This window comes from Eubalaena glacialis, chromosome 1 (genome assembly GCF_028564815.1).
Source record: "Eubalaena glacialis isolate mEubGla1 chromosome 1, mEubGla1.1.hap2.+ XY, whole genome shotgun sequence".
In the NCBI taxonomy this organism is placed as follows: domain Eukaryota; kingdom Metazoa; phylum Chordata; class Mammalia; order Artiodactyla; family Balaenidae; genus Eubalaena; species Eubalaena glacialis.
The window spans coordinates 10,826,778-10,848,249 of NC_083716.1; the positions used below are offsets into that span (position 1 = coordinate 10,826,778).

The following is a 21,472-nucleotide window of genomic DNA, read 5'->3' on the forward strand; positions in this document are numbered from 1 at the left end:
TTGACCTCCGAGGCTGGCATCTGCAGTCCAATCGATGGTAGTAGCACTGACGCAACTTTGACGTGAGGAAGACAAGCACGTCTGCAGTAAGGCTGCATCTGTAACCACAGGGATGAGGATGGCATCTAACTGCTCAGCTCCCGTAGCAGCGTGAGTGGACTCTGAAAGTCTTCATTAACCGAGGCATTAAGATAATGGAAAAATAATGACACACACAAGACAATTGCTTTCATTATAATGTAGGAATTAAATCAGAACATCTTTTTTCCCACCACCCCCCCCCATGTGTAGTTCAGAGAAGACTCTTTCAGCTCTCTCTCAGAATGAGGAATGTTTAACTAAATTCTATAACTTTAGTTCATTATCTACGAAAGCTTAGAACTTTTTTTTTTTTTTTTGGCCACGTGGTTTGTGGAATCTCTGTTCCCCCACCAGGGATCGAACCCGGGCCCTCGGCAGCGAAAGCACGGGGTCCTCACCACTGGATCGCCAGGGAATTCCCAAAGCTTAGAACTTTATAGATGTGGCAAGATGGGTTAGCTTCCCTCTCTGCCCCTTTTCTGCCAACCTGCATCACTCCTGGCAGAGTTCCTGGGAGTCTCTCACAAGATTAATAAAAAGATGGAAAACTTTTTTTTGGTGGCGGTGGGGTGGGCAGCATAAAAGCACATTAGAATTAAGCAGGTGCATTTATTTGTCCTCTAAAAGATCCAGTCTGAAAAATCAAAAGGAGCCAAAGCTTCCCACAGCTAAGTGCTTGCCACCTCCTCTGCAGAATGGAGCCTAGAGCGATGCTCAGAGCCTGAGGACTCAACTTACAAATCTGGGATGCAGCCAGGAGCCCTAGGGTGAGAAAGGACCGCGGGTGATCATGGTGGTGAGACAGAGAAGGAGCCTGGAAAGAAAAGGAAAGTCCAGGTGTGCACCAGGTTGAAGTGTTTGCACTGCCCTTTGGACACCGAGTGGGTAGTTAGCCAAATGTAAGGGGGTGGTTCAAGTAATGCATGTACCTAGGGCCCTAAATAGCCTTATAACTAAGTATGTTACAAGCACTCAGTTGCATAAAGTTTTACTCCATCAAAATGTTAAACTAGAAGAGCAATAGTTTCCCTTGAAAGGGGCAGGGGAGATAGGATTAATATTTTAACAGCCACATTGTTGGTGGTGGTCCAGTTTTGCTTTTGTGATCCAGCCACAAATCTTTGATGACAGCTCTGGCTCTGCATTAGTTGACTTTATGACCTCTCGTGGGTCAATTGTATCCTCCCCCAAAAGATATATTTATGCCTTAACCCCTGGTACCTGTGAATAAGACTTTATTTGGAAACAGGGTCTTTATAGATGTAATCAAGTTAAGATGGGCGTCATACTAGATTAAGGTGAACCCTAAATCCAATGGCTGGCGTCTTTATAAGGAGAGGGAGATTTGGAGTCGGGGACACATACAGGAATGAAGGCCATGTGATGACGGAGGCAGAGACTGGAGTGATGCAAGCCAAGGACTGCTGGCCATCACCAAAAGCTGTGAAGAGGCCAACAAGGATTCTTCCCTAGAGGCTTCAGAAGGAGCACGGCCTTGCTGACTCTTTGATTTCAGACTTCTGGCCTCCTCAACTGTCAGAGAATAAATTCCTGTTGTTTTAAGCCATACAGTCTGTGGTGATTTGTTATGGCAGCCCCAGGACACTGACACATGACCTTAAGGTAATTGCTTAACTTTTCTGATCGCCTTCCTCAAGTCTGTATTAGGATGGTTCCCTCTTTTCTACATTCTCATAGCTTCCTCTGTGAACTTCCCTTGAAGCCACATGCAGCATTCAGCAGCCTTTCTGTTCTTATGTGTCTAGTTCTCTTTCCAGAATCAGTCAATAGCTCTGTGAACGCTGGGCTAATGTATTGATCTCATTTATTCCTCTGTTCCTGTGGCCATCCCAATGCCAGGAACACACTAAATGGTTGGGGGTAAATATTTGGAGGGGTTTGTATAAACATTAATAGCAATGCATAAGAGTGTGTTGTAAGGATAGTAGCAGAACACACCTGGCTAGTGATTGTTTTATAAGTAAGGCTAAACTAGGACATTGGGCTGTTACTTAACCCTGGGTGGTGGCTGAAACGAAGAGAGGAAAAGGAGGGCAGCAATCAGCGAGCTGTTGGGGTGTGTATGGAGGTTGTTCAGGCTGAAGACTCCAGAGGCTGATACAGAATGTCCTCTGGGAGCAAAGGAGCGGCCAAGCGTTAGTAGCTCGGCCAGTTTTATCTCCACAAGGCCACACATTGTCAGGCGTCTTCACAAATGATTCACCTCCCCAGGCCTTTAGCTTACGCAACCCACTCAAGGATCTTAGGAAAGTGCCCTGAGGACATTGGTCATTAGAGGACCTTCACCCCAAGAGTAAAACTCTCCCAACTCTGCCATACATCAGTTTTACTAAACACAGATTGATGAAAAGATATGTTGGAAAGAAAGTAGAGAGCTATGGGACAAGCAGAGGGGTCTAGTCAAGACTCTTGGATAGTATGAAAAGGTCCAAGAAGGTAGAAAGTGGTCCACCTTGAACAGGTTATATTATCTGGCTATTGTCCATGCAGGAAGATGAGACAGGGGGGCGGTTAGGATAAGGTACTATGTCCCAAGCCTTTCTCCTTTAACTCTTGCATTGGTTGAAATGTTTCCTCATTTTATTTTACAACGGTAGGGAGAGAATTTAGGCACAGAATCCATTCTCTTAGCCGTGTTATTTCAACCTGGTTTCTGACAGTGAAAGAGTGTTTTGGTTCCTGGGACAAGAATCTATTTCGTCTTTGCCCCCAGTTGCTGGCGCAGAGCTAAAATTCTTGGATTCCCTGAGTGTTAGGGGGGAGAGGAGTGTCTTCTGTTATTCATAATAAGCCCCTTTTAACCATATCTGAGTTTATGTTAATGAGGTGACTCTTTGTTTTTTTTTTTGTCCGATGTTTATTCAAAATAATACAGCGCAGTAGAAAGAGTCAAACGGCTCCACGTGGTGTTTTGAAATTCATCCCACCTGTTGGCTGAGTGACCTGCAGGTTGGACAGACTGCCAAAGTCTAAGAACTTCAGCATTTTCTCAGTGTCAGGTTCTACTTCAATGATTTCTTGATCCAGGGCTGAGACCTCAGGCACGTAATCAATCTCTCCTCTCTCTCACCTCCTCCTGCAGCTTGATGGAGATAACGTCTCACTGGACCTCTCTGAATCTGCTTCATCAGATGTGTGACATAGCCTGCGATCTTGCTGCAGAGCTTCTTGCTGGGAATCATGCGATCTCCTCGCACATGAGCTTGTTGGTGTGGAAGGCATTGCCCAGGCATGTGTAGTACTTCTCGACAACGACCCGGGCCGCCTTCTTCATGGTTTTGGCGTGAGAGCCGCCCATGTTGGTGGGTCCTTGGTAGAAGAGCAATGAGGTGACTCTTTATGGACCCCTAGATGGTTTCAGGGTGGAACTGGCTGCCAGAGGAACCAAGCACGCGGTTAGAAGGTTGGAACTTGCAGCCCACCCTCCCCTCCAATTCTGTGAGGGGAGAGGAGTTAGACATGGTGGTCAGTCACCGATGGTCAATGATTTAACCAACCATGCCTGTGCACTGGAGCCTTCATAAAAATCCCTAGGTGATGGGGTGTGGAGAGCTTCTAGGTTGGTGAACATGTCGGAAGTTCTGGGAGGGCGGTGCACCCAGAGGGGGCATGGAAGCCCTGTGTCCCTATAGACCTTGGCCTAGGCATCTCTTCTAAATGGCAGTTCCTGAGTTATGTCCTTTCATAACAAACCAGTAATAGTAAATAAACTGTTTCCCTGAGTTCTGCAGGCCATCCTAGCAAATTGTGGAACCTGAGGAGGGGGTCGTTGGAACCCCTGAATTACAGCCAGTTGGTCAGAAGTATGGAAACTGGCGTCTGAAGTGAAGGCAGTCTTGTGAGACTGAACCTTTAACCTTTGGGTCTCTGCTTACTCTGGGTAGTTAGTGACAGAATTGAATTCAATTATAGGACTACCAGCTGGTATCTGGAGAACAACGGACTAGGTCGTTGTGGGAATAAACCCCACCCATTTGGTGCCAGAAGGTTTGTGAGTACAAACAGTTCAGAGTTTCTGACAACAAAGTGTTCTTATCATCATTATTATGTACTATTATTAATAAATAGTATTTGTAAAGTTTTTTTATAGTTTACAAAATATGTCTAAACAAACAATATCATTTGATGCTTACAACACAGTAAGGTTGTATTATTAGTACCCGTTAGTATTATTGCTTTCATCTCCATTCTCCAGGCTCAGGGTTGTAAAGCTCATTTAGTCCAGGGTTTGTGACCCTAAATCTATTATTCTTCTCCTAGTGCCTCTCGCAATATTACCCCAACACCTAGTGGCTAATCCACTACTTCTACTAAACTGCAGGTGTTAGTTCAGTTCTTCCAAATGCCAAGACCAAGATGGGATTAGCTGTGCCTGACCACCTGTGAAGGGGAGGTAGCTGGGAGACCCATAAGTTGCCTTCTTGGGTCTGACACCCGTGAATGAGGTGGGAAGGAAGAAAGGTAGGGTGGCAGAGTCTTAGACGACACTGCAGTCCCAAGAGAGTTTTAGTAAGACAGTGGGGTGTTCTCAAGCTCAAGTGTGTGTGAGAGGAGTCCTGCATCTTGCAGGAACGGGTCTGTCTTGGTTGTCCCCGACATGCTCGTTGGCTGGGAGCAGCCTGAGAGAAGTGAAGTGTGGCTTCAACAAACTCGGGGCCAGATTCAGGGCCAGCAGCTGGGGCTGAGTCGATTTTGCTTCCAAAGAAGGAGATCTGAGGGGCCTTCTCTGGGCTACTATGTTCTGCTCTATGAGAGTGAGGTAAAAGTGTTGCTGTGCGGACTTCCCTGGTGGCGCAGTGGTTAAGAATCCGCCTGCCAATGCAGGGGACACGGGTTTGATCCCTGGTCCGGGAGGATCCCACATGCTGCGGAGCAACTAAGTCCACGCGTCACAACTACTGAGCCTGTGCTCTAGAGCCTGTGAGCCACAACTACTGAAGCCCGAGTGCCTAGAGCCTGTGCTCCGCAACAAGAGAAGCCACTGCAGTGAGAAGCCCGCACAACGAAGAGTAGCCGCCGCTCGCTGCAACGAGAGAAAGCCCGCGGGCAGCAACAAAGACCCAATGCAGCCAAAAATAAATAATTAAAATAAATAAATTCATTAAAAAAAAAAAGTGCTGCTATGATATTCATCCAGGAGAGGCACATGAGAAAAGTCAAGCAGGAGGAAAGAGGATCTTTCTTTGCAGTTCTCAGCAAAGAATGCAGTCCTAAGGGAGGAATCGAGTTTTCCCCTCCCAATCAAATCTGTGAACACCTTCAGGCTGAAGGACAAAAGTCTCCCCCTCACTTGCCAGAGATTTGAGTGGAGTTCATGTTTGTTGTTGGACCCTACGTTGCAGCTCTTGGAATCAACTCAGCAGTTTTGCTGATTTTCTCTCGATGAAAATTTATAAAGAAGATCCTGAGTGGTTTCCCTTTTTCTTCCTGGTAATAGCCTTGAGCAGTGGGAAGGAAGAGGCTGCAGACGTCTGAGTGTGGGACTAACTGAAAGTATCCGCTGCAACTAATGACACGAATGGGGATGGAATAGGAATCTCAGAATTCTCAGAAGTTTGGCCAAACTTTTTAAAATAGGGGTTTACACCCGCTGCCTCTGCTTTTTTGCTATACACTCACTTCTCAACTCCTTTTACTCTGTCTTGGATTTCTGAATTACTCTACTGAATTACTCCCTGGATGTCACAGACGACTTCCTGCGCACCAATAGGAACAACTTTTATGTCTATTACTGATACAAGTGTTATTATTATCATTGTGATTTTCTTGTTGTTCCCAAGGGGGAAACACCTCTTTCCCCCCCGCCCCCTCCTCCTCCTTCTCCTCATGGCCAAAGCCACGATTCTGCTCCAAACTTCAGGAGAGCCAGGCTCTGGCAGCCAAATGAAGCACAAAAAGCATTATTCAATGAAGAAATGCAGGGCTTTTTTGTACTGCATATGTTTTGTGATGGGCGGGGGGGATGGTCAGTTTGTGTTCAGATGTATTTATCTCCAAGCTCTCTGGGATGATTGAAAGAGCTCAGCAGGGAGCTGAGTTGAGTCAGACTCAGACACCAGTTCCTACTCCCGTCCCATCACTTCCTTCCATTGTGCTGTCTTGGGACATTCTTCAACTTTTCTGAATCAATATTTCTTTAGTTGCAAAATAGGGGTGATTCCCAACTCACAGAGGTCTTAGGGAGATTTGATATAATAATATTATGTGATGACATGATACTATGTACTGCAAACATGGGAGGCACCCAACAGCCAGGACTGTTGTGTACAGCTGCACAGGTTGTGCACTGTGCAATGACAAGGGTGCCATTTACACAGTTTCTGCATCACCATTTGCAGCAGCCCCATCCCCTAATGTCAGTTCCCTTCATCTCCTTTCCTCTAAGTCGGAGTAAAGATATAGTGAAAAGATTACAGGGCAACTTTATAACTATACAGCCAGAACAGATGCATTAAAACAAAAAGTGATGCTCTTCTGCTTCCTTTACTTGACAAAAGGGAGTCCATTCATTTATTGGCTCAACATTCAATGATCACTTACTAAGTGCTAGGCAGGCTAGACCCACAATAGGGGTTTCTGTTTCATTTCTGTAGAGTTTTTTATACCCTTTCCCCGCTGTATCCTCACCCCAGAATGAAAGCAAAAGCTGTTTCCATCCAAGACCATGTTACTTGTTCTGGGGTGGGGGGGTCTCTTCCCAAACTCAGTCTGTGTCTCTTCTCTCACCAAGAGATCTCACACCAAGCCCCCCACTGTGTGCCTGGTCTGTCGGTCCTCAGGGGACAGAGAGATTCGGGGTCACTGAGGTATTCAGTGCTATAGAAACTGAGCACTAGGAAAGCCTGCAGAATTCCACACGGCTTTGACTTTCTGTCTCTTATGAGCCTGGCCATCTGCACTTACTCATGTTTCTTCCTAAAGCTGTCAAGAGATGCTTGCAGTCAGGACCTTCTTTTCAGACATTAGTCAAATGTGTGAAAGCTGAAAATAAATAATATGTTTTGGAAGAGGGCTTCTGTTCTCTGAGAGATAAAGTATGAAATTTCTACTTAGACCTGCATTTTAGGCATGGAAAAATATAGGCAATATTTTTCCTCCATTTTGTACATGCTCTTCAAAATCAAATATATATTGCTTTCTATCTTTGTCTCAATTGCAATACACTTATAAGATCAATAATTCTTACCATTAATATCAGACCTTTAGTTTTTCATTTCCACTAATTTTTTAACTTTTTATTTTATTGAAGTTTAGCTGATTTACAATGTTGTGTTAATTTCTGCTGGACAGCAAAGTGATTCAGCTATACATATATATGTATCTATATTCTATTTCATATTCTTTTTCATTATGATTTATCACAGGATATTGAATATAGTTCCCTGTGCTATACAGTAGGGCCTTTTTGTTTCTCTATCCTATGCATAATAGTTTGCATCTGCTAATCCCAGACTCCCAATTCATCCTTCCCCAACCCCTCCTCCCCCTTGGCAACCACAAATCTGTTCTCTGTGTCTGCGAGTCTGTTTCTGTTTTGTAGATAAGTTCATTTGTGTCATATTTTAGATTCCACATATAAGTGATATCACATGGTGTTTGTCTTTCCCTTTCTGACTTACTTCACTTAGTATGATAATCTCTAGGTCCATCCATGTTGCTGCAAATGGCATTATTTCATTCTTTTTTATGGCTGAGTAGTATTCCATTATATATATGTACCACACCTTCTTTATCCATTCATCTGTCAGTGAGCATTTAGATTGTTTCCACTAATTTTTATATAACAATTTAAAAATGCAATTAGGTGCATAAGTACACACGGATGTAGAAAGACAGCACCCAAACCCTGCTGGAGCTTGGCAGGTAGTGCCACCATGCTCAGTCCTACCTGGTAATTTATCAAACACTCATGTGATGGAATATTATACAGCCATTAAGAAAGATGAAAAGATGTGCATGCATTTATACAGAAAAACATGTACAATACACTATTAAATAAAAAGCTGGCTATAAAACAGCATATACAATAAAATCCCATTTTAATTGTATACTGTTATATAGGATATAAATAGCTAATATTTATTGAACGCTTACTAGGTACCAGGCACTGATTTAAGATTTTACTCATGTTATCTCATTGGATCCTCCTAAAACACTGTAAGGAAGATACTGTTTTTATCCCAATTATACAGATGAGAAAATTGAATCAAAGTTTGAGTGAATTGTCCAGATCACAGAGTCAGTAAGTAATGGAGCGCTGACTCTGGACCCACATATGCTCTTAGCCACCAGGCTATACTATATAAACCTCCTCAAAGTTGAAAGCAAGATTAACAGTGGCTATTTCTTGCTTTAAACCCATTCTTGAAACGGGTCATTTTCTTCTTTAAGCTTATCTGTTTATATAAAACCCATTTTATCTTATATAAAATCCATATCTTATATAAAATTCATATATATACAGATAGAATTATATATGTACATAACATATTTATATATAAATATTTGTATATATTTATATATAAATATGTTTGTACATAACATATTTGTATATAACATATAACATATGAATGTCTTACACTGGAAAAATAACCAGTTAATAAGAATTAGAAAAAAGAATACAATCTGTGAAAGGACTTTTATAAATCTTTATTTCTGTCTATTGAGCTCTAGATGTATTTCAGGGCCACTTTGCAGCATTATTCATCTGCCTGTAATCTTTTTAAATACTCCAAGGCCTAATTGTTTAGTTGCTTAATGAAAGAGATTCCCTTTGAGATTCTCTAACAAGCTTAATAATGCCTTTCAAAAAGAGCTGAGTAACCAGTTAAATGGAATTATATAGGCATGACTATTGGCTGTTTTAAGTCAATTCTGGTATTTTCTGACTTTGTAATTGGTTGTGCCTTTTCTGACTCTGGGGCAAATGAACATGTCATACTTCTCAGTTTGTCAGCACAAAAGAAAATCGTTGTAAAGCTTTGCTTCCTTATATATATTTCATTGTGAGATATTAGAAAACATGCCCTTTCAAATGCTGAACAGACACTTTTACAAAAGGTCATGCTGACCATTGGAAAATTAGCTGGTGAATATAATTCCATTTGCCTTAGTAGTTCAATTAATCTTACAGTTTTAGGGTATGTGAGTACGGTGGAGGGGAGCAAAATCAACACGATGCCTGGAGTACAATCTCTGAATTTGAAGCAGCACAGGTTTCCTTAGGATCAGAGGAAAATGTCTAGTGAATGTACCAGAGCTGTGGCTTTATGGAATGTTATCACTCGGGAGGTCTGTCCAGGGCCATTACCCAATAGCTAGTTATCTCTGTTCAAGCTTAGAGCTTAGATCTAGGAGTCTGGCATCATCCTTTGGCAGGTTACACTTGGAGACAGAGAATTCTCATTCCCTGGTCCCAGCTTTAGCTCATTTATCTTTAAGGTTTATTGACAGAGATAAAGGACAATTGCATATTTTTAAAGAGGATTTTGGGGCATGAAAATACAAGGTTCTCAGTATTGATGTTTTTTATCACAGCAATTGCTTTCTTAATGCTGGAGGAGATGTGGGTATCAGCTGGGTTCCCCAAGCGAGAAGCCTGCCCAATAGTAATAGCTGCATTTATACTTCCGCCATAGAAGTCATCACAGACTGCCTGGTATTCGCTGTGTGTATGTATAGAACACAGCTTTAATAATAGTAATAAGAGCAGCTGTAATGATTTCCTGCTACGTGACGCTCGCTAATAAGCTCTTTACATACGTTTGTTTCGTTAATTTCATCCCATCACCTGATGAGGCAGATCCTCCTTATTATCCCCATTTGTTCATGAGGACATGGGGGCTCTGAGAGGCGAAGCCACTTGTCCAAGGTTACAAAGCTGCTGCAGAGGAGCAGAGTCGAGGCTCATAACCACGTGTGCCCAACTCCAAAGCCCCTGTGTGTTAAATCTCTGTGCCACACTGATGTGGAGGACACCCAGGTGGGGTATACTGCAGCATGGCTAGTGCCAGGGGTTGATGAGGTGGGTGGGAGAAGAAGGGGTCATTGTAGCAGCAAACCTGGGAAGTTTGTTTCCAATTTATTGTTCCCCGCCCCCGACTCCTAACAACCCAATACAGTTCTGGGGAGAAGCCAGGGACCGACAGTCACCCTTGACTGTCAGAGAAAAGTCCTGCTGCCATCTGTAGGAGAGGAATTCAAGCAAATTGTAAGCTATTGTTGCAAATTCTACCACAGGTGTCATTTCATTATTTAAAAGATTGCAATCCAAGAGGAAGGTATAACAATTGTAAATATTTATGCACCCAACATAGGAGCACCTCAATACATAAGGCAAATACTAACAGCCATAAAAGGGGAAATCGACAGTAACACAATCATAGTAGGGGACTTTAACACCCCACTTTCACCAATGGACAGATCATCCAAAATGAAAATAAATAAGGAAACACAAGCTTTAAATGATACATTAAACAAGATGGACTTAATTGATATTTATAGGACATTCCACCCAAAAACAACAGAATACACATTTTTCTCAAGTGCTCATGGAACATTCTCCAGGATAGATCATATCTTGGGTCACAAATCAAGCCTTGGTAAATTTTAAAAAATTGAAATCGTATCAAGTATCTTTTCCGACCACAACGCTATGAGACTAGATATCAATTACAGGAAAAGATCTGTAAAAAATACAAACACATGGAGGCTACACAATACACTACTTAATAACGAAGTGATCACTGAAGAAATCAAAGGGGAAATCAAAAAATACCTAGAAACAAATGACAATGGAGACACGACGATCCAAAACCTATGGGATGCAGCAAAAGCAGTTCTAAGAGGGAAGTTTATAGCAATACAAGCCTACCTCAAGAAACAGGAAACATCTCGAATAAACAACCTAACCTTGCACCTAAAGCAATTAGAGAAAGAAGAACAAAAAAACCCCAAAGCTAGCAGAAGGAAAGAAATCATAAAGATCAGATCAGAAATCAATGAAAAAGAAATGAAGGAAACAATAGCAAAAATCAATGAAACTAAAAGCTGGTTCTTTGAGAAGATAAACAAAATTGATAAACCATTAGCCAGACTCATCAAGAGAAAAAAGGAGAAGACTCAAATTAATAGAATTAGAAATGAAAAAGGAGAAGTAACCACTGACACTGCAGAAATACAAACGATCATGAGAGATTACTACAAGCAACTCTATGCTAATAAAATGGACAACCTGGAAGAAATGGACAGATTCTTAGAAATGCACAACCTGCCGAGACTGAACCAGGAAGAAATAGAAAATATGAACAGACCAATCACAAGCACTGAAATTGAAACTGTGATTAAAAATCTTCCAACACACAAAAGCCCAGGACCAGATGGCTTCACAGGCGAATTCTATCAAACATTTAGAGAAGAGCTAACACCTATCCTTCTCAAACTCTTCCAAAATATTGCAGAGGGAGGAACACTCCCCAACTCATTCTACGAGGCCACCATCACCCTGATACCAAAACCAGGCAAAGATGTCACAAAGAAAGAAAACTACAGGCCAATATCACTGATGAACATAGATGCAAAAATCCTCAACAAAATACTAGCAAACAGAATCCAACAGCACATTAAAAGGATCATACACCATGATCAAGTGGGGTTTATTCCAGGAATGCAAGGATTCTTCAATATACGCAAATCAATCAACGTGATACATCATATTAACAAATTGAAGGAGAAAAACCATATGATCATCTCAATAGATGCAGAGAAAGCTTTCGACAAAATTCAACACCCATTTATGATAAAAGTCCTGCAGAAAGTAGGCATAGAGGGAACTTTCCTCAACATAATAAAGGCCGTATATGACAAACCCACAGCCAACATTGTCCTCAATGGTGAAACACTGAAACCATTTCCACTAAGATCAGGAACAAGACAAGGTTGCCCACTCTCACCACTATTATTCAACATAGTTTTGGAAGTGTTAGCCACAGCAATCAGAGACGAAAAAGAAATAAAAGGAATCCAAATCGGAAAAGAAGAAGTAAAGCTGTCACTGTTTGCAGATGACATGATACTATACATAGAGAATCCAAAAGATGCTACCAGAAAACTACTAGAGCTAATCAATGAATTTGGTAAAGTAGCAGGATACAAAATTAATGCACAGAAATCTCTTGCATTCCTGTATACTAATGATGAAAAATCTGAAAGTGAAATTAAGAAAACACTCCCGTTTACCATTGCAACAAAAAGAATAAAATACCTAGGAATAAACCTACCTAAGGAGACAAAAGACCTGTATGCAGAAAATTATAGGACACTGATGAAAGAAATTAAAGATGATACAAATAGATGGAGAGATATACCATGTTCTTGGATTGGAAGAATAAACATTGTGAAAATGACTCTGCTACCCAAAGCAATCTACAGATTCAATGCAATCCCTATCAAACTACCACTGGCATTTTTCACAGAACTAGAACAAAAAATTTCACAATTTGTATGGAAACACAAAAGACCCCGAATAGCCAAAGCAATCTTGAGAACGAAAAATGGAGCTGGAGGAATCAGGCTCCCTGACTTCAGACTATATTACAAAGCTACAGTAATCAAGACAGTTTGGTACTGGCACAAAAACAGAAATATAGATCAATGGAACAGGATAGAAAGCCCAGAGATAAGCCCACGCACATATGGTCACCTTATCTTTGATAAAGGAGGCAAGCATATACAGTGGAGAAAAGACAGCCTCTTCAATAAGTGGTGCTGGGAAAATTGGACAGGTACATGTAAAAGTATGAAATTAGAACACTCCCTAACACCATACACAAAAATAAACTCAAAATGGATTAAAGACCTAAGTGGAAGGCCAGACACTATCAAACTCTTAGAGGAAAACATAGGCAGAACACTGTATGACATAAGTCACAGCAAGATCCTTTTTGACCCAGGTCCTAGAGAAATGGAAATAAAAACACAAATAAACAAATGGGACCTAATGAAACTTAAAAGCTTTTGCACAGCAAAGGAAACCATAAACAAGACCAAAAGACAACCCTCAGAATGGGAGAAAATATTTGCAAATGAAGCAACGGACAAAGGATTAATCTCCAAGATTTACAAGCAGCTCATGCAGCTCAATAACAAAAAAACAAACAACCCAATCCAAAAATGGGCAGAAGACCTAAATAGACATTTCTCCAAAGAAGAGATACAGATTGCCAACAGACACATGAAAGAATGCTCAACATCATTAATCATTAGAGAAATGCAAATCAAAACTACAATGAGGTATCATCTCACACCGGTCAGAATGGCCATCATCAAAAAATCTAGAAACAATAAATGCTGGAGAGGGTGTGGAGAAAAGGGAACACTCTTGCACTGTTGGTGGGAATGTAAATTGATACAGCCACTATGGAGAACAGTATGGAGGTTCCTTAAAAAACTAAAAATAGAACTACCATATGACCCAGCAATCCCACTACTGGGCATATACCCTGAGAAAACCATAATTCAGAAAGAGTCATGTACCAAAATATTCATTGCAGCTCTGTTTACAATAGCCAGGACATGGAAGCAACCTAGGTGTCCATCATCGGATGAATGGATAAAGAAGATGTGGCACATATATACAATGGAATATTACTCAGCCATAAAAAGAAATGAAATGGAGGTGTTTGTAATGAGGTGGATGGAGTTAGAGTCTGTCATACAGAGTGAAGTAAGTCAGAAAGAGAAAAACAAATACAGTATGCTAACACATATATATGGAATCTAAGGGAAAAAAAAAAAAAAAAAAAGAGGTCATGAAGAACCTAGTGGCAAGATGGGAATAAAGACACAGACCTACTAGAGAATGGACTTGAGGATATGGGGAGGGGGAGGGGTGAGATGTGACAGGGTGAGAGAGTGTCATGGACATATATACACTACCAAATGTAAAATAGGTAACTAGTGGGAAGCAGCCGCATAGCACAGGGAGATCAGCTCGGTGCTTTGTGACCACCTAGAGGGGTGGGATAGGGAGGGTGGGAGGGAGGGAGATGCAAGAGGGAAGAGATATGGCAACATATGTATATGTGTAACTGATTCACTTTGTTGTAAAGCAGAAGCTAGCACACCATTGTAAAGCAATTATACTTCAATAAAGATGTTTAAAAAAATAAATAAATAAAAAATAAATAAATAAAAGATTGCATTTGTTTTCAGCGGTACAATTGGTATTTCTAATAGACAATGGCCCTTGCTCAGTCAGCCTGAGTCTGCCTCCAGGTCTCACAGAAAATTCAGAAAGAAATAAGCATAGTGGCTGTATCAATTTACATTCTCACCAACACTGCAAGAGGGTTCCTTTTTCTCCACACCCTCTCCAGCATTTATTGTTTGTAGATTTTTTGATGATGGCCGTTCTGACCGGTGTGAGGTGATACCTCACTGTAGTTTTGATTTGCGTTTCTCTAATGATTAGTGATGTTGAGCAACCTTTCATGTGTTGGTTGGCAATCTGTATCTCTTCTTTGGAGAAATGTCTATTTAGGTCTTCTGCCCATTTTTGGATTGGGTTGTTTGTTTTTTTGATATTGAGCTGCATGAGCTGCTTGTAAATTTTGGAGATTAATCCTTTGTCAGTTGCTTCATTTGCAAGTATTTTCTCCCATTCTGAGGGTTGTCTTTTGGTCTTGTTTATGTTTTCCTTTCCTGTGCAAAAGCTTTTAAGTTTCACTAGGTCCCATTTGAAAAAGAAAAAAAGAAAGAAAGAAGCAGACCCAGGGTCTGGTTAGAGAAGAATGAAACCAGTGGGAGGGGTCCTAGCCAGGCTAGGAAATCTGAATAGATTTCTCCAAAGTAAGCTTTCCTTTTTCTGTATGCATTTGCTCTGTATGATTTTAAGTGTTATGAATTGCTTTATAGTAACCACTATGGTTTTCCATATTTTTTATGATTAGTCTACACTACAAACTTCTGTTTGGTTTGATGGTTTGGATACACACACACACACACACACACGTACACACATAGAGTTTCTCATATTTAAACAGGGATAATAATTATCTTACAAATAGTGGTTAGGATGGGAAAAAAATATAGATCAAGTTCTCTAGCATAATGGGTGACACATAATTGTTACACAATTCCAAATTTTCTACAGGAACTAAATAGTATTTTATAATTAACAGAAAATAAATGCAAACTTTTAATTTAAATTTCTTCAGTTATTCCACAATTGAGAATTCAACTAATGGGTCTGTGTGTATGTGTCCCAAACGTGTACACACATACACACACACACACACACACACGTATATTGCTTGAAAGCATAAAAAGTATATTTTCTAAGAGCTGCTATTTAAGAGCTATCAAAGCTCCAAGAAAAGAGATCACCTTTTTATAAGTATTTCAACTTATCATGGTTACTTGCATAAAATATTTGTTTTTTAATGGATTTCCTGGGATTGACCAGCACTTAATTAACTTACTCCATCACAGAAGAGCATAAGGAGAGAGTGTTTGTCATTTTCCTGGGGATCTGTCACAGTTTTGTTGAGTTTCTTTTGGTGGCAAATATCAGAAACTCGCTTCAAATTAGCTTAAGTGCAGAGTGGAATTTACTGGAAGACACTGAGGTAGTAACTCCTGAAATCAAAGAAAAGGCCAAGTAACCCAGAGGTCAGGAGAGGAGGAGTGAAGGAGGAACCTCTAAACCCCAGTTTGTGGGCTTTCCTTCTGGAGCCTCATCATCCTCATCATTCAGCCCTCTTTTCCCATTTGCATTGTTTCTTGATTTCAGTGCTTGAGAGAGAGGAGCTGAGTGGTCCAGCTTGGGTCGGGTGTCCACGCCTACTCCCATCACCTGTGACCGGGAAAGCAGGGTCTCACTGTAGAACCATGGCTGCTGGGGGCCCATGCCCGTGTATGTGTGTACATGTTTTTGTGTAGGCGTGTTTAGGTATGTGTGACCAGGGGTGCCATGGTGGAGGGGGTGGTCCTCAGGGATCTGGGACTGGACTGACACCCCCAAATGTCTTCTCCACACACAGTTATTGCTCTAGAGGGGTAGAAACTTCCATTCCTCTTATATTTTAATAATATTGCTCCTAGGTCACCTCCCCTCTCTGGATCTTGGTATCCTAACCGGAAGTCGCATAGGCGATACCTAAGCACCCTTTGAGCTTTAACAAAGCTCACTAATAGTACTTCATCCAGCACCTGGGGAGTCTCTCTCAATGGAACATTCGGCTGGCCAGGGTGGGTGACGGGTTCCACTTGGAAATACCTACTGCCTTTTGTAAAGGGACTGCCAAGAATGAATCATGTTACAAATACGTCCTTTTAAAAGAATAATCTTTGCCATAGCATGCCTGTGATTGCCTGCATGCCTGTGCCCTGTCATCTTTGCCGAAGTCCACTTCCTGCAGTTAGCTAATCACCTGCCTGCAATGGGCTGGAAGGAGATGAAAGAGACTTACCCTTTGGCTGGGAGTCAGGGGCCTAGGTGTTGACCCTGCGTCTGCCTTTATTACGGATGGAGACTTGGTTACTTAGTATCAACTGGCAGGACTTTGATTTCCTCATCTGCAAACTGGGATCAGAATCTCCATCTTACCCAAGGAGTTGGGAGAAGGAATAATATATGTGAACATACCTTTGACATCCTAAAACTCTATGTAAATGTTAAGTCTATTCTCCATTTAAAAATCTGCCAACCCGTTATCTCTTGGGTGTGTTAAACCACATGCATCTGTGCTTCCAATCAACCAGAGACCCTACTTTCTCTGGGCCATGTGGCAGAGGAACAAAATCTGTGATTATTTTCTTTGAACTACTCTTTCATTTTAGAAACTGCGACATCTTCAGAGAAAATAAATATTCTGTGATATTCACAGCTGTACCCCTATGAGAGTAATTAAGAGACTCTCAGAGGCAAAGTTATATATAAAATATCCCCAGCAGATTCATTTTTCCACTGAACTATTCCATAAAGATGAGAATCACTCCTCACACTCCCACCCGCCCCTACCTTGTTCCCGTTCCCTGAAGACACAAAATCCTTGAAGTATTATTGAGGTTATTTATATTTCTTTTCAAATATGAAACTTAGTTATCTAGGCTCTTAAGATTTAATATTTACACGTAAAGGGTCACCACAAATAATTAAATATCATTCAGAAAAGGTGAATAATTTGTTTTCCTGCAAAAAATAGCCTTAAACCTGTAAAAGATCCTTCCCACTCTGAAAATAATTCATACCTCTTGACCCTCAGAAATTTCTGGCCATGGACTTGGGGTACATCCTTGAGTGATGGACCCATCTGTCCGGAACCGGCCCATCTCACAGGACTTGTGAATGATCATGCAAATCTGCTTCACAAGCCTCATTGGCGGGCAGCTGAAATTCCAAAGACAAGATCATTGGTAGCATCAACAGCTACAGAGGTGTTAAGGACAAGGATTAGAAAGGGCTTTTGTTTAGAGAGGAGGCAGCCATTGGTGACTTCAGAGACATCAGTCTATGTTGGCAGAATGACAGGGCACAGAAGCCAGAATGCAAGGACTTAAAGCAGGTTGGGATGTTGAGGAAATGGAAGCAGAGGTACCCATTTGCTTGATAGATACATTAGCAATGAAAGGAAGAAGAATAATAGAACAGTGGCTCAAAGGAGGTGAGGCATGTATTTTCTTAGTTACTTATAGCCAAAACATGCCCATGCTTCAAGGTCAAGGAGAAGGAGCTAGTGAGATCCACCAGCTGTAAGTTGTGCAATCTTGGACAAGATACCTGACTTTTCTGAACCTAAAAATCTTCTTCCATAAAATAGGGGTAATGATACTGCATATTGATACTATATATTCCATTGGTAATGAGGTAGTTTGTGGATACTTAGCTTTACATTGTACGTGGCACCCTTTAAGTGGTCAACAAATAAGAAGATGATTAACAAAGGGAAGGAGGTAGAGGAGGAAGAAGAAGAAGCAGCCAAGGCAGCAACAGAGAGGGAAGAGGAGGGGAAGGAGACTGTATTGGAGAAGCTGGAAAGGGACCACTGCAATCAGATGGGAAAAGGATGGATGGCTGTGTAGACAGAGATGCTCTCTGGCAAAGAGGGGCACAGGTTGGGAGGCTCCTGAGGGACATTCCCAATTTCCTCAACAAAGGACGCATGGTTTTCTTTGAAACAATAGCAAGAAGGGGACAATTAGGGGAGAGAAGAAAAGGTTCGGGATTACCTAAGTGAAGCACATACTCAGACTCCACAGAGGTGAACAAGGAGCTTATAGAGTAGCCACAAGAGTCCATTTGAATAAGAAGAAAAGTCCACATCAGAAGTGCAGGTAAGGGCAGAGCAGAAGGTCAAGGGAGAGGGGATAACGGAGTGGAGGTGAGGACAAGTCTGTCTTTCCTTCCCTTTTTTTGTCTTTTCTTCTTCCCTCTTTCCCTCTCCCTTCATCTCCATCCTTTCATTCTTTCTTTCCTTCTCCCTTAAGGGGTAATATACACAGTAGAAAGAGTTCTTAATTGTTCCTTCTTCTGTGTTTTCTATCTTCTTGTGAAACTTAAAGGATCGATATTCAGTCTGTAGGTTCTTGTGAACATACTGAGCTCTTTGGAAAAAGGAGCTATAAAAAGGGGAAATAATAGCAAAATTAATGTTGAAAGTCTTAGAGTATTAGCATTATAACATGCAGCCTGAAAATGGATCCCAGAGCCCGAGAAGCTTAGGTATGACAAAGAAAAATGTAAGCTTAATTGGAAATCTCTCCCAGACTCATATCTTCATGCACTATTTACTCTGTTTGGGGGCTTTCCTTGTGATTAGGCTATTAAAATGCAATAACTCTCCCTTTTCAGGCTACTGAGGCAATATCTTTTTTCTCAAGCAAAACATAAAAATAAAAGCTAGAATTAGAAACATGACTTTACATATCATCTAAAATATCTTTGAATGAATCTACCAATTTATTGAGGAAATGTTTTAGTGAGAACTGGCTATGTGCTAGGCATTGTGCATTTAATGGGGGGATAAGCCTCATGGTTCCTATAATCATGGGCACTCATCACCTTTAGAAGAGATTCCAATTCTGGACACCATGGCAAATTAACATAAGCCAAACCTTACTCTGGAGATTTTAAGGAAAAAAATCAAAAGACATGTGGATGGTTCCCAGCACTTAACATCAAAACCATGGAAAACCCACGAGAAGACAGAAGGTGGATGAGTCCTTGTGTGGAAGAAAAGTGACAGCCCAGATCAGGAGGATCCCAGGGATGTAGGTGGGAGATGTGCTTGGGAGGGCTGACGGAGTGTACCTTTTCCTTCTCCCACCTTGATCTCAGTGGACTATTGACGCTTGATGCTTTCGTGGCAAATCACCTCCCCAGCCCAGCACTTATCAGAGGTAGTGATAAGTGACATTGGGGCAGAGCTGGAGCCCCTCTGTGGTGATAACAAACATGGCAAGGCTGGTCATCCCCTGAATATTTCCTCCTCACATCCCCCAATCCCAAAGCAAAGAGAAACAGTCTTTGGGAAAGAGCAGTTCCCAAGGTTCTCTGAGGGTGCGGTCCCTGGGGGGTATGAGGGTGAGGAATAGGAAGGAAGAGGAGAAGCACACTGCGAGTGGCTGCTTCCTAATTGCAGAATCCGCCAGAGTCTGTCCAGGACCACCCCCTACCTCACAGCCTAAGCCTTTGCCTCTCCCTCAGGTACACATTACGTCAACCGAAATTCCCAAGGCAAGACACATAGTCGGGGAGAAATAACGAGACCTCTGCAGAGCACACGTACCCCGAAAGGCAACATACTGAAAACCTCTACTGGAGAATTTTAAATAAGCCTGATAAATATCATTTAAAAAAAGGAAGGAAGGATATTTGAAACACAAAGTAAGAACACGCAGTTGTGAATAAAAAGAGATGGGAGATCTTGAGCATGAAAAATGAAAGTGTAGAAGTGAAGAACCTAATAAATGAGTTGGAGAGCTGAATGGATACATCCAAAGAAGAGAGACTGATTCAGGAGAGAGAAATTAGGTGTGGGAAGTATGGGTGGGTAAAGGAATTAACTCATTTTATTTTTGTTTAGATATGCAATGACCTCCTATTACTTCTCCCATAGAAACCAAAGCATAGCCATGACAACCAAAACAAAGATTCTAGATGAGACCAACAAGACAAGGGGGAAGTAATGCAAGATGGATGAAAGTGTGTGAATGTTCTTCTAAGGGGAAAAAAACCACCAATAATAATAAAGCAAATAGCAGATAAAATCTAATTAATAAATTATATAATAAAAATAATGCATTTTGGTAGGGGGAGGGGAGATGGAATGAAGAGTGAATGGGAAGGAGCTGTTGCCTTATTAATCTTTGGGGTAAAAAAATACATTCTCAAGTGTATATAAACCATGTAAATCATTGCGAATGTGTCCCTTTGGATCAAATGAGCCTCCTCTGGGACCTAATTTCTGAAATCCATGTTCAATTTAAGGTCTTATTTCCAATGGCTCCCCCTCAAAATTGGACCCTTCCATACTCAAGTCACACTTTAGGGATCGCTGAATGCAAATTATAAAGACATTCTTGGGATATCATTTCCACTATTTTTTTCCAAATCTTCTCCTGGACCATTAGATTTTGGATTACAAACCATCCTAGGGAAGTTTCCATGCCTTTGGTTTCTGAGCCCGGTTCATTGAATAAGAGGATGATTCATAACTAGAATGATATAACTTCCACTCTGAAGGACCACTTGCTCCCATTTCTCCAGTTACCTGCCTTTTTCTCCACAATGGCTTTTATCACAGCTTTTCATCTGAATTCAGTTCATTGGTCATCCTCTAATTAGCCAAAAGTGTCTCATTATCAGCTCATGCCTGGTCAATTATCTGGTTACCTGCAGTATCAATCAACAAGACATCTCCTCTGATTTAATTTGTAGGCTCACAGCACTGAGACAGCATGGGGTCCTTTGCTGTCAGAGATTTATTAGGGCGAGAGGATTTATTGCCCTCTCAGCGATATTTCCTTCATGGTTACCAGCTTCTCATTAGAGTTGGTTAAACTGCCTTTGTGATGCACCCTGTAGCCTGGGTTTCCACTTGGAAAGGTATTTTTTACTCCAGGGGGACTTGGTGATAGCACCAGCCTGCAAGCAATAACTTCAGGAATCACATGGGAGAACACTCACCATAACAGCCTGGGGAAGGGCGATGGGAGGCCTGGAATCTCCTTTATGCTTTGGGGTAACTGAATTGAATGATTGATGCTTAGAAGGATCAAAATTAGACCTTGAATTAAGGTTTCTCTACAAAAGTGACATCAAATTTCTTGAGACTCACAATATTTTTTGTGGAGGCAGTAATTGGATAGG

The 21,472-nt window shown here is 41.4% G+C and overlaps 1 pseudogene; it reads right to left on the reverse strand.

Moving 5' to 3' along the window:
* Positions 1-2,991: 2,991 nt before the first annotated feature.
* Positions 2,992-3,400, reverse strand: LOC133090941 (small ribosomal subunit protein eS17-like; annotated as a pseudogene).
* Positions 3,401-21,472: the final 18,072 nt, after the last annotated feature.